The sequence below is a fragment of the Colobus angolensis genome, unplaced genomic scaffold (assembly GCF_000951035.1).
Source record: "Colobus angolensis palliatus isolate OR3802 unplaced genomic scaffold, Cang.pa_1.0 Scaffold295, whole genome shotgun sequence".
Classification (NCBI taxonomy): Eukaryota; Metazoa; Chordata; class Mammalia; order Primates; family Cercopithecidae; genus Colobus; species Colobus angolensis.
In genome coordinates this window covers 531,855-545,610 of record NW_012116210.1, presented here as the reverse complement: position 1 = coordinate 545,610, position 13,756 = coordinate 531,855, and positions in this window count along the sequence as shown.

Sequence of the window (13,756 nt, the reverse complement as noted above, 5' to 3'; positions counted from 1 at the left end):
TCCACCCCTGCCCAAGGAGGGTCTGACACTGAACCGTTGACACGAGAACAGTCCTCCCCGTTCAGATTCCAGCAGCTGGCGTGCAAATTGTTAATGCTAGAGGCAGAGGCAAGAATATCATAGATCTTTCCTAGCGGTTGCTTGTGATTTTTTTGTCTCCGTGCTAAAGCGGGAAGAATTCTTTGATTGTCCACGATTTCCCCTGGTCCAAGTCCTAGGCATCTTTCAAGGCCCAGGTGAAAGGTCTCCTACTTCATTAAGCTGTCCCTAATCTATTCCTAAGGGAGATCTCTGCTTTATCTGAACCTGTCTAATGACGCTTAGACACCCTTAGAGAATAAATCCACTTAATAAATCTGCTCAAGCGTAATCAAGATCTAAATCCCATCCTTATCATACAGTGCTGCACTCAGCCCAGAAACTTGCATGTAGTAAATGTGCTACGTGTAAGTAGAATATTAAGCTGAATAATGGAGGATTGTTACCACTAAAGCCGCCTCCTTCTCTAACTCTGGTTCTCAAAGTGTGTCCCTGAGCTTCTTAGACATGAGAAATAGTGGACCCCACTTCACACCTCCTGAATCAGAACGTAGGCATTGGACCCAGTCATGTGGGTTTTTACAAGCCCTCCAGTTAATAACACACACGAAAGCTTGAGAACCACTGATGTCACTTAAACATGGAAAGCAATCGCTTCTTTTTTAAAATTCCAAGGTGATGCCTCTGTGATGTAATAACAACAATTAAGAATGCTCTATGTGGAAATGAAAGCTTTTTGAGTGCAGAAAGTATATCTTCTTTGTCTTTGAAATCCCCTTCGTTCCCCAGTGTGCACTGGAATCCTCTGCAGAGTTATTTCAGTCTCAGGCTCATGGGAGTAACCCCCCATCCCCCCACAATCCCTACCCCCAAGATATTCTGATTCACTGGGGCGGGACCTGGGAAGCGAGGTTTGTAGAAAGCTCTTCAGTAAGAACCCATTCCCAACCACCTCCAGAATAGCAGTTTAGTGTGTAGACTCCAGAGACAGACTGTGGAAAGTTTGATCCCTGCATCAACCATCTCCTAGCTATGTGTTAGTATTAGATTGTTACAGTAGTGATCCCCAATGAATTACACCTTCTGTTATCCACTCGGTTGTGTAGTCCACCTCTGCATTGACTGTGGGCTTGACTATTTGACTTGTTTTGGTCAATAAATAGGAGGACATCATAAACCTGATATGACCCATGTTTGCTCATTGGGGGCTGTTGTAATGCTTTTGCTATATTATTATGGAATATTTAATTCTATTATAAAACAAGAGAAACTAAAATGTAGAAGCAAGTCACTTATGAGAAATGTTACACATAGAATGAATGGATATGTGTTGAACATAGATAAAAAGGATGAAACAAATGAAAATGCTGCTTTAGATAGAGGCAGAAAGACAAAGTGGACTTTTAAGTATTAATAAGGTACAGAACATACTACCTTCAGATTGACAGCCATGTCATCCCTAAATTGCACACCTACTGGTAACACCCATTGTAGCGCTATTATGCCTCATGTAATCTCTGCCCAAGAAAAGCAGATAAACCCCTAGCTACAAAGCCAACTAATGCCAGTTACCATTATAACCAGACACACTTGCCCCTCAGCTCTCTAACAGTACAGTGTATGTTGAACCCAGGCCCCTTCAGTCTGCTGAGTCACCTTACTTACTCTCCAGTCTGGTCCTTGTAACCACACTATGTGCTGAGAAGACTGGATGGTGGAGAGGGATAAGACATGAGAACGATGCATAAAACAGAATTTAGGTGCTGTTGTCCTTCAGCCTATCCTAAGCTTACTAATCTACCCCCTTTCCCCTTGCTTCTCACTTTGTTTTATGTTGGTTGGTAAACTCTTCTGGTTATTACTGCTGCTCCTTGGGTAAACACATTTATGCCAAAACTTAGTAGTTTAAGTAGCCAATTTATTTTGCTGTTAATTTTGAGGCTCAGAAATTTGGGAAAAACTTACTTGGACAGTTATTTTATTGGAGTCGTTTATGTAGTTATCAATCAGATTTCAACACAACTGCTGTCATTTGAAAGTTCAGCTGGGCTGAATAGCTAAGATGGCTCACTCACATGGCTGGCTGCTAGCTCAAATAGGGCTGAGAAGCAGAGCACCTTCGCACAGCCACTCCAGCTTGGTGAACTTCTCACCAGGCAGCTGGCTTTCCCAGAGTGAATGTCTGAAAAGAACCAGGCTTGTGGCCTTTTCTGACCTCTCCTTGGAAGTCACACAGTATCACTTCCACTGTATTCTGCTGCCTACAGGCCAACCCCTAGGGCCAGCCCACATTCAAGGGAAGGGATATAGACCCCACATCTTAATAGGAGTAATGCCAAAGCATTTGAGGATGTGTTTTAGAACCGCCAGATAAGCAATGTGATTTAAGCTTCTTAATTTGGCCTATAAGCCTATCTGTTTCGTGACCTGTAGGTGTATACATGGAGGCTGCCATTGCATCAAGGTAATTTTCTACATGGGAAAATTGCCTCGAAGACATTTACCTTTCGGAATGCAGCTGCTGCATAAGGAAGTCTGACATATGCTTCTGGAAAGACCACATGGAGCAGGAGGCCCCAGCCAACAGCCCCAGCTAACTGCCACACATGCATGACACCATCTTGGACCATCCAGGCTCAATTGAGCCCCAGATGGCAGCATTGAGGTCGAAAGCACTAGCTGTAGACCCAGACTGCCTGGATTTGAGTCTTTATACTGTCATTTATTAGGTGTGTAACCTTGAGCTGATCAACCTTTCTGTGGTTACCCATCTGTTTAATGGGAATAAGAACATGTTCAGTTTGCTCACCTGTTAAATAGAGATGAGGACATCTGCTTTGTAATGTTATAGTGAAACCAAATTAATACATGTAAAGCATTTCAAACAGCACCTGATACATGACAAGCATGCAATAAATACCAGCTATTATTATCTAAATGCCCATGAACCTCTCAAATCTCTAGGATTATGTCTTTGGACCCTCATTTGAGAAATGCCCACCTAGCTATCTGTCATTTAAAACATAGATGTGTATTAACTGGATCCTCTAACCACTTCCTTCTCTGAACAGCTGAATATCCTAAATATGAATGAATGAAAGAGCTAGGGAGGGAGATGATTTGGGGATCGTTTATGGGGCTGTGGAGAGGTATAGGATAGAGCAGGTCTAGATGCAGGTGGCAAAGGGGAGGTTCCGAGGAAATATGATGGTGCTGAAGAGGAAATGCTAGCAGGCTGGAGGGGGTTACGGAAATGGAAGACAGAAGGAAGGAAAGCCCAGAAGGCAAACTTGGCCTGGCTTCAGCCCAGCCTGTTCTTCACTTTTAAAGAGGACAGCCATCATACCTCAGTTAACAATCACAGTTTCCTCCTCATGAAAAATTGCTGCTGAATCATCAGTTCATGGCAAGCTGCATCATGTAAACACACTCCAGAGCTCCTGGCTCCTCTGTTGCTGGCAGGACACACAGCTGTTTGCTGTCTGCCATTGATGAAACTTTATACACTCAGCTATTCTGCTTTAAAATTCTTGAAATTGTTGCTTTACCTCGTGGAACCTTTAACCATTTCTTCTGCCCATATTTTTGCAATTTCCTCATTGCACTTCATGTCCATCAAGTTCCTGCCTTAGTATCCTGACCCCTGGAAGGCCTCTCCCCCACCATAGTGGTGGTGAATAAATTGTTTCTTCACAATGGAAACCACAAAGTCTTATTAGAAAAATTAAAGAAGACTTAAATAAGTGGAGGGAAATACCAATTCAAGATTGAAAAATTCAGTAGTATAAGATGTCAGTTCTCCCTAAATGCATTTCTCAGGGTTCTCCAGAGAAACACAACCAATAGGATATAGAAATATATACAGAAAGAGATTAATCATGAGGAGTTGGCTGGTATGGTTATAGAGGCTGAGAAGTTTCATTATGTGCTGTCTGCAAGCTGAAGGCCCAGGAAAGCTGGTGGTATAATTTAGTCCAAGTCTGATAGCCTGAGAACCAGGGGGTCACAAGTGTGAGTCCCAGTCCAAGTCTGAAGGCCTGAGAACCAGGAGCACCAATGTCCAAGGGCTGGAGGAGACAGATGCCTCGGCTCAGGCAGAGATAGTATTTTTACCCTTCTTCTGTCTTTTTATTCTATTTCAGCCTTCTGTGTATTAGATGATGCCCACCCACATTGGTGAATGTGATCTTCTTTACTCAGCCTACCAGTTCAGATGCTGATCTCCTCCAGAAATACCCTTGCCAACATACCCAGAAAGAATATTTTACAAGTTACCTGGGCATCCCTTGGCCCAGTAAAGTTGACACATAAAATTAATCATCACACCAAATTAATCTATGAATTCAGTGTGATCCCAATCAAAATCCCAGCTGGGTTTGTGTGTCTATATGTGTGTGTATGGAGATTGTCAAACTGATGTGAAAATTCACATTGAAATACAAATAGATATAGCATACCAGAAAGAGGATTGATCCCCTGAGCTCAAATCCCAACACCTACTAACTGTATCAATTTGGACGTGTTGCTTATCACTCTAAGCCTTTGTTTTTTGGTTTTGGTTTTGTTTTGATTTTTATGAAAATCTACCTCACAGAATCATGCGGGTAAAATGAGACAATGTATGTTTTAAAAAAGAAAGACACAGTATGTAACATGTAGTAGATGTTCAACAAATGACAGGTAGTATTAAAAAGCCTCAAGATTTAAAAACTAGTGTTAGCAGTAGACCGTATACCTAGAAGTGTCAGAGACTAATTCAACTTTAAAGCTAAAAGAAAGAGAACACAACTAGGATCTCTGTTTTCTCAACTTTCCTTCACTCAACAACCCCTTGCATTCTAGCTGTCCAGGTTTCAAAGGAAGAAGTTTGGATCTGTAAGTTTGGGAGTCATCAACATCCAGGTATCACTTAAAGCTACAAGCTGACAGGTTGCCATTGGGGTAAAGATAGAGATGAGCAGAGAGTCTGGTCCTGACTCTGGGACTCCTCATGGATGAGAGCTTGTAAGAGGCACAGGAGGCAACAAGGTAAGAGGAAAACTGGAGAATGGTGAGGTTTATGGCCTGAAATGATGTTCACCTAATGTAAGATTGGTCATTTTTGTTGTTGGAAACTTGGGTGATTTTTGTAACTTTCTCCTTTGTATTTGTCTCTCTTGCTTGAATTGTTTATGATAAGCATAAACAATTTAAACCAAAAGAAAGTAACTATGGAATTCTTTTGGTATAAAATACCTGAGAAATCCTAAATAAATCTCAAACAATCTCCTCTTTTGAGCCCTTTATACTCCTCTACACCATTCTTTCAATATAGCTTTTCATCATCACCACTGGGGCACTTCATTTCTAAAGATTTAATCTAGACTGGGTGTGGTGGCTCATGCCTGTAATCCCAACACTTTGGAAGACCAAGGCGGGTGGATCACTTAAGGTCAGGATTTCGAGATGAGCCTTACCAACATGGTGAAACCCCTCTACTAAAATACAAAAATTAGCTGGGCATGGTGGCAGATGCCTGTAATCGCAGCTACTTGGGAGGCTGAGGCAGGAGAATTGCTTGAGCCTGGGAGGCAAAGGTTGCAGTGAGCCAAGATCATACCACTGCACTCCAGCCTGAGCAACAGAGTGAGACTGCGTGGAAAAAAAAAAAAAAAAAAAGATTTAATCTACATGCTAAAAAATGTCAAGCACAGGGCAAGACATATTATTTCATGAAAACAGGATGAAAAATATAAGGGGTTGTCAATTGGAAACTCAAAACTTCTGTGCTTTATTTCATACTCTATGAGGCTCATGTTTATCTACCTATAATATCACATTTATATGCAACACCTACAATAACGCACCTATATGCAACAAGTCTTTGTTCCACACCTAACATAAAAAGTGTATACGTGCACAAATACACAGAGAGACATACACACACATACATACACATGCACATACAGGCACAAACACACAAACAACTACCTGACTCTTTGAGGCAATATTTTGTAACTTTTTCCCCTTCCATGCTGACCTTTGCCTTTGAGGTTGGGGAAGGGTTTTGATTAAAGTAAATATAAGCAAGGCTATAAAACGCCCTCTCTTCAAACTTTAAAGTCAAGTTCTTAGTGAGGCTTTGAAATATTTAGAAGCTGCAATAACTATTTTTTTAATTTTTAATTTTCGTGGGCACATAGCAGGTGCATATGTTTATGGGATACATGAGATGTTTTGAAACAGGCGTGCCATGCATAATTATCACATCATGGAAAATGGGGGGTGTGAGTCCCTTCAAGCATTTATCCTTCATGTTATAAATGATCCAATTATACTCTTTTATTTATTTTTAAATGTACAATTAAATTATTATTGACTACAGTCACTCTGTTTTGTTATCAAATATTAGGTTTTGTTCATTCTTTTGAACTATTTTTTTGTACCCATTAACCATCACTGCCTCCCCTACACACACACACAGTACCCCTTTCCAGCCTCTGGTAACCATCCTTCTACTCTCTGTGATTTCAGTTGTTTGATTTTTAGATCCCACAAATAAGTGAGAACGTGCAATGATTGTCTTTTTGTGCCTGGTTATTCTCACATTATGTTAATAACATAATGACCTCTGGTTCCATTATTGCAAATGACATGATTTCATTCATTTTATGGCTGAATAGTGCTCCATTGTGTATAAGTACCACATTTTCTTTACCCATTCATCTACTGATGGACACATAGGTTGCTTCCAAATCTTGGCTATTGTGAATAGTGCTGCAATACACATGGGAGTGCAGATGTCTTTTCGATATACTGATTTCCTTTCTTTTGCTTATATACCCAGCAGTGGGATTGCTGGATCATATGGTAGCTCTATTTTTAGTTTCTTGAGGAACCTCTAAATTTTTCTTCATAGTGGTTGTACTAATTTCCATTCCCACCAACAGTGTGCAAGGGTTCCCTTTTCTCTGTATCCTTGCCAGCACTTGTTATTGCCTGTCTTTTGGATATAAGCCATTTTAACTGGAACAAGATGGTATCTCATTGTACGTTTGATTTGCAATTCTCTAATGATCAATGATGTTGAACCTTTTCATATGCCTGTTTGCCATTTGTAGGTCTCCTTTTGAGAAATGTTGCAAGAACTATTTTTGAAAAATGGCTCCATCTTTTGAGCCCAGCAGAAAGGTCAATGTTTGAAAGACGTTCAATGTTCCTGTTTGTGTTGAAGGGAAAATAAGGTGTCGATACAGATATGCTGAACACCTTTTCCAAGATACCTATCAAATCATCTTCTAAAACATATCTCAATTCAACACATTGACACCCGCTCTGTACTAGCTATCACGCTAGGTACTAGGAGCATACAGATAGAAAGATACTTTGTTTAAAGCCAAATTATCTGTTTAAGGTCTAATATTTTAAATGTTATGGATTATTGCTATTCAATAGTGTTCAATTCTCAGGGTCCAAGGGAACTGTTCTTCCTTGACCCCTTGAAGTTAGAGGTGATCTTGTGGCTTGCTTTGGACAATGAATAGAGACCTGACATATTTCATTTCTGAATGTCTGTGCTCAACTATGCAGCTCTCTCATCTCCTACCATGGTGAGATTCGCAACCTGTGCCGAAATTGATGTTCCATGAAATTGTTGAGACTTGGAATAGTGAGCCAATATATGACAGCTTTCCTGGGGATTTTCCTCAACCCACAGCAGACTTCTCATGTCAGAGAAATAAACTCTTGTGTGTTGTCAGTGTGATTTGGGGATTGGTTCTTACTGCATCAAAACCTCACAAATGCCCGGCATGGTGGCTCACACCCGTAATCCCAGCACTTTGGGAGGCCAAGGCAGGTGGATCACCTGAGGTCAGGAGTTCGAGACCAGTCTGGCCAACAAGGTAAAACCCTATCTCTACTAAAAATACAAAAAAAAAATTAAAATACAAAACAAAACAAAACAAACAAACAAAAAAACCCTCACATATGAGGCCGGGCACGGTGGCTCCCACCTGTAATCCTAGCACTTTGGGAGGCCAAAGAGGGCGGATTGCCTGAGCTCAGGAGTTCAGGACCAGCCTGGGCAACATGGTGAAACCCTGTCTCTACTAAAAATACAAAAAAAATTAGCCCGGTGTGATGGTATGCATCTATAATTGCAGCTACTTGGGAGGATGAGGCATGAGAATTGTTTGAACCCAAGAGGCAGAGGTTGCAGTGAGCCAAGATCATGTCACTGCACTCCAGCCTGGGTGACAGAGCAAGACTCCATCTCGAAAACAAGACAAAACAGAACTTCACATATGTGATACAGCTCTTCCTTGGCTCTGTTTGTTGTTTTTATAAAGTTGAATGCCTTCCTTTCTTACTGCTATTTCCTTTACCTAAAGGGAGGACCTATTTTGACACTAGGACGTTTGTTTGACCTGATTAGGATATAGAGAGACAGGGTCCTGTTTTCCTCTATCCAGTTTCTGACCTTTATGTGAGTCTGGAGCCACAGACATAGATTTTCAAGTCAACATTTTTAAGGAAGTGATTAAATCCAAGCAAGTGGATTTTATTGTCTATGGCAAATGTGTAAATGAAAACATAAAGGGACTTAGGACAGAGACCTGGGGAACAACAACATTTAAGGGATACAGAGTGGAAGAAGAAAGAACCTAGGAAAGAAATGAGATGATACCTCAAGAGAAAAAAAAAATACTGTGGCCACAGAAGCCAAAGGATAATAACATTTCTAGAATGAGTAGTCTAGAGTTACAAAGACAGCAGCAAAATCAAGTAAATTGAGGACAGAAAGTGCTCATTAGAAATGGTGGGTTGAACACATATAATTATGATCATGCTGTTGGACAATCACACTAAAAGGAATGTAAATGGGTTTTTAAAAGACATAGCCTCACAAGCCCAGAGTTAACGAGAGAAGAGATGACAGTAATACATTAATATAAGATGGAAAGCGGATGAAAGAGTGGTCATTAACCTAATGGACCAGAGTATGGTGAAAATTAAGCTGGAATGGAACAACTTAGAAGAAGGTTAATTCAAGCAAAGCCTCAAAAGACTGCAGGAATTGGAGGCACCAGGTACTTCTGAAAGTAGAGATACAATTGACCTAAAAACAAAAGAACTACATTGAGCATGATGACACATGCCTGTAGTCCCCAACTGCTCAGGAAGCTGAAGAGGGAGGATCACTTGAGCGCAAGAATTTGAGATTTTGAGCCCAGCCTGGGCAACACACTAGAGACTAGTCTCTTAAAAAAATGAAAAAAAAAAAGAATTAGTTGAAGATATCTAAAAGGAACAGCTGTAAGCCCAGATCCCTCCCCCATCCATGCCTCTTCCTCACATCCCGGAAGTCTAGATGTTTACTAGTAGGGAGACATCATTGGGCTTAGAGTACCAACACATCTAGGAGAGAGGAGGCATACCAAAAGCAAGAAGCTAAGGCCACACTTCCTCATGGATCCCTTGTCAGTATTCTGGTCTGCTTCAAGAACACTGGTAGCCATGCTTTTAAAGGACTCCATTCTGAGCACCCAGTAAGAGTTCAGCCAGACCACCCTATGGTGAAACCCACCAATTAACCAGCCCTGACAATCATAGTGTGTCCAAATAACTTTTGACTGTCTCAGTTTTTTTGTTTGCTTGTTTTTTGTTTTTTTGATACAGGGTTTCACTCTTGTCGCCCAGGCTGGAGTGCAATAGTGCACTCCACTGCAACCTCTGTCTCCCAGGTTCAAGCGATTCTCCTGCCTCAGCCTCCAAAGTAGCTGGGATTACTGGCCACCACACCCAGCTAATTTTTGTATTTTTAGTAGAGACAGGGTTTCACCATGTCAGTCAGGCTGGTCTCAAACTCCTGACCTCAGGTGATCTACCCGCCTCAGCCTCCCAAAGTACTGGGATTACAGGCGTGAACCTCCGCACCAGGCCGGCTGTCACAGTCTTGAATACGAAATATGAGCCAAAAGCCTAAAATCATTAAGCAATTGAAGAAAGCCTTAAAAATGGAAAGGCAGAACCAAAATAGTATTGTTTTGAAAAAAAACCCTGAGGACACAGGGAGCAAAATAAAACTTTTGAAAATGCATAACATAGAATAACATTTAACATTTAAATAAGCCTGAATGTTAATCTTTGCAAAATAAGAAGAGAAACTGAATCTGTGAAAAACTGAATCTGGGGAAAAACAGATTTTCCCAAAATTTTTATAGATCCCAAAAGGAATCTATAAAAGCAAGAACATCTAGAAAATGAAAAAGGTTTTTTGAAAATTAGAAATATGAGGCTGGGCATGGTGGCTCACTTCTATAATCCCAGCACTTTGGGAGGCCAAGGTGGGTGGATCACCTGAGGCCAAGAGTTCAAAACCAGCCTGGCCAATATGGCAAAACCCTGTCTCTACTAAAAGTACAAAAATTACCCAGGCGTGGTGGCACAGGCCTGCAATCCCAGCTACTTGTGAGACTGAGGAGGAGAATGGCTTGAAACCAGGAGGTGGAGGTTTCAGTGAGCCCAGATCATGCCACTGCACTCTAGCCTGGGTGACAGAGCAAGACTCCATCTAAAGAGAGAAAAAAAAAAAAAAATATATATATATATATATATATATGAGAGTTTGGCCGGGTATGGTAGCTCTTCCTGTAATCCCATCACCTTGGAAGGTCAAGTCAGGAGGATCACTTGCGCCCAGGAGTTTGAGACCAACCTGAGCAACACAGGAGACCCCGTCTCTTAAAAAAAAATTAAAAGCAATTAGCCAGGCCTGGTAATGGGCATCTCTGGTCCCAGCTACTTGGAAGGCTGAGGTGGGAGGATCACTTGGGTCTGCAAGGTGGAGGCTCAGTAAACCATGATTGCTGTACTGCACTCCAGCCTGGGTGACAGAACAAGACTGTCTCTCAAAAATGAAATTAAATAAATAAATAAAAATATGACAGTTGAAATAAAAAATGTAGAAAAAGGATTAAGATAACATTGAGAAAAAATGCTTTAAAAGTAGATAATAATACAAAACATAGAAAATAGAAAATAAATGACAAAATCAGAGAATTAGGTCAGGAAGTACAAGATAGCTAAAGAAGGTATAACAGTTTTGAAAATGTAAGGGAGAAAACTATCAAAGAAATGTTTGAAGGAAGGTTCCCCAAAGTGGAGGTCATTTGTTCTTATTGTGCAGTGCACAGGCCTATGTAAACCTACCCCCAAAGTCTGAGGAAGGTGAGAGGCCAAAGAAAGAGGCTGACAAACCTAGTTTCTTACAAAGAAATCATTTAATAGAGATTTACCAACAGAAGCCATGTCTGTGTCTCAGGCAACTGCAAGATAAGATGGTGGATCCCCATACCATTAACCCCAAGACCCAGGGCTTATGTATCATAGGGAAGAGGTTGTTCAGAAAGGATGTTTAGAACAACTGAAGTATGATAACATCAAGGTTGTTTGACGTAGGGGCAGGATTTATAGTAAGTACCTGCTCTTACACAAGGACAACAGATAAGTTGGAAATCTTAGATGCCTTCCTGGAATAGGAGTTAATTAGAGGCCAACATGGTGGATTAACTTCCAAGATGGAGTTTCTTTAGCCTCCACAGTTCCCAGATTGAGAAGCTCTGCTATGGGCTCAGAAAACTGGATGGAAAAAAAAACCCCACCCTAAGGCATGTCATCATGACATTTCAGATTACTAGGGACAAAGAGAAGATACTAAGTGTCTAGCAGCAAAGTCAATGGTGGAGGGCAGATAACTATCAAGGAAAGTTCAAGTAAAAAGGATCCCCTTTTAGAATGGTTTTGGACATCTCAACAGCAATGCTAGAAGCCAGAACACAATGGAACTTATTTCCAATCTAGAGTTCTATATCCAGCAATCTAGTGTGAGAGCTGATTACAACTTTTTCACATGTCAGAGACTCAAAATATTCATATCTCATGCTTCATATCAGGAAGAACCTGGAAGATGTGCTCTGTTAAATTGAAGGAATAAACCAAGAGATCCAGGAAACGAGATCTAAGACAGTAGTGAGGAAAAAAGAATGGATGACAAAGGGAAATTATAGAGGAACAAGCTGAGGAAGCAACCAGTCTGTGGGACCAAGGCAAGGGAAAATTTTGGAAGGTGTGCCTCTAACAAAGAGATAATCAGTTTATCTGATATGTTTGAAATACAGAGTGGAGAGTTACACTCTATGGGAGTTTGAAGATTAATTAGTAACAGGTTCCTAGAAAACTTGCCAAACAAAAACTGAGACAATTTTTAACTCTACTAATAAAAATTCCATTAGAGAAGAAATGCAATGCATTAAAAGGTGACAGGTAAGCAGTATTTACAGTACCATAATAACACAGAGTATTGATTTAACCTAAAATTATGATATATCTAAACTGAGCAGACTGGGGAGAGGAAGTATTAGCCTGCTCAGTCTGCTATAATAAGATACCATGGTCTTGGTGGCTTAAGCAACAGAAAGTTATTAACCCAAGTTCTGGAGGCTGTAATGTCCAAGATCAAGGTGCTGTCAAGGTAGGTTTTATTCTGACACCTCTTCTCTTGGCTTATAAGCAGCCGTCATCTCTCCAGGTACTCAAATGGCCTTTTTGTGTGTGTGCATGTAAACGGGGGAAGTGGTGAGGGGCAAGCAAGTTCTCTGTTATCTCTTCTTTTTGCTGTAGCAAATAATTTTTAATGGTATATTCCATAAACAACCCCAAAACTATATGGATTAAAATACAACATTACTTTATATCACACTACAAGACAAACACCATACATTGTAAGTTACAACTGATAGTAAGATGATTTCTAAATTAAGTGATATGAAACTGTGAAAAAAAAGTCATGCAAGAATTTATCAAATACCCAAAGTCACTTTACTTTTTTATATCTTCTGGATTTCTGTTTCCAGTGAGCTTGTGGATTCTGTGAGCATAGATCATGATTCACACTTCTACAAACACCATGGGGCCTATCTGTTTAAAACATTATATGTATTTATTTTTTCCTTTCAATAGCTTTTGGTACACATGGTTATTTGTTACATGGATAAATGGTATAGTGGTGAAGTAAGGGCTTTTAGTTTACCTGCCACCTACATAGTATACATTGCACCCTATAAGTATTGTTTTATTCCTCACCTCCATCCCACGCTCCCCACTTCTGAGTCTTCAATGTCCATTATACCTGTCCGTATGCTTTTGTGTATGCACAGCATAGCTCCCACTTATAAGTGAGAACATACAGTATTTGACTTTCCATTCCTGCATTACTTCACTTAAAATAATGGCCTCCAGCTCTATCCAAGTTGCTGCAAAAGACATTATTTCATTCCTTTACAGGGCATATATATGTATGCTACATTTTCTTTATCCACTCATAATCACTTAATGGGTACTTAGGCTGATTCCATACCTTTGCAAATGTGAACTGTGCTTTGATAAACATATACATGCAAGTGTCTTTTGTATATGATGACTTCTTTTCCTTTGGGTAGATAACCAATAGGGGATTGTTGAATCAAATGGCATGTCTACTTTTAGTTATTTAAGAAATCTCCGCCTAGGCTCATGCCTGTAATCCCAGCACTTTGGGAGGCCAAGGAGGGCAGATCATGAGGTCAGGAGTTTGAGACCCGCCTGGCCAATATAGTGAAACCCCATGTCTACTAAAAATACAAAAATTAGCTAGACGTGGTGGTGCGTGCCTGTAGTCCCAGCTACTCAGGAGGCT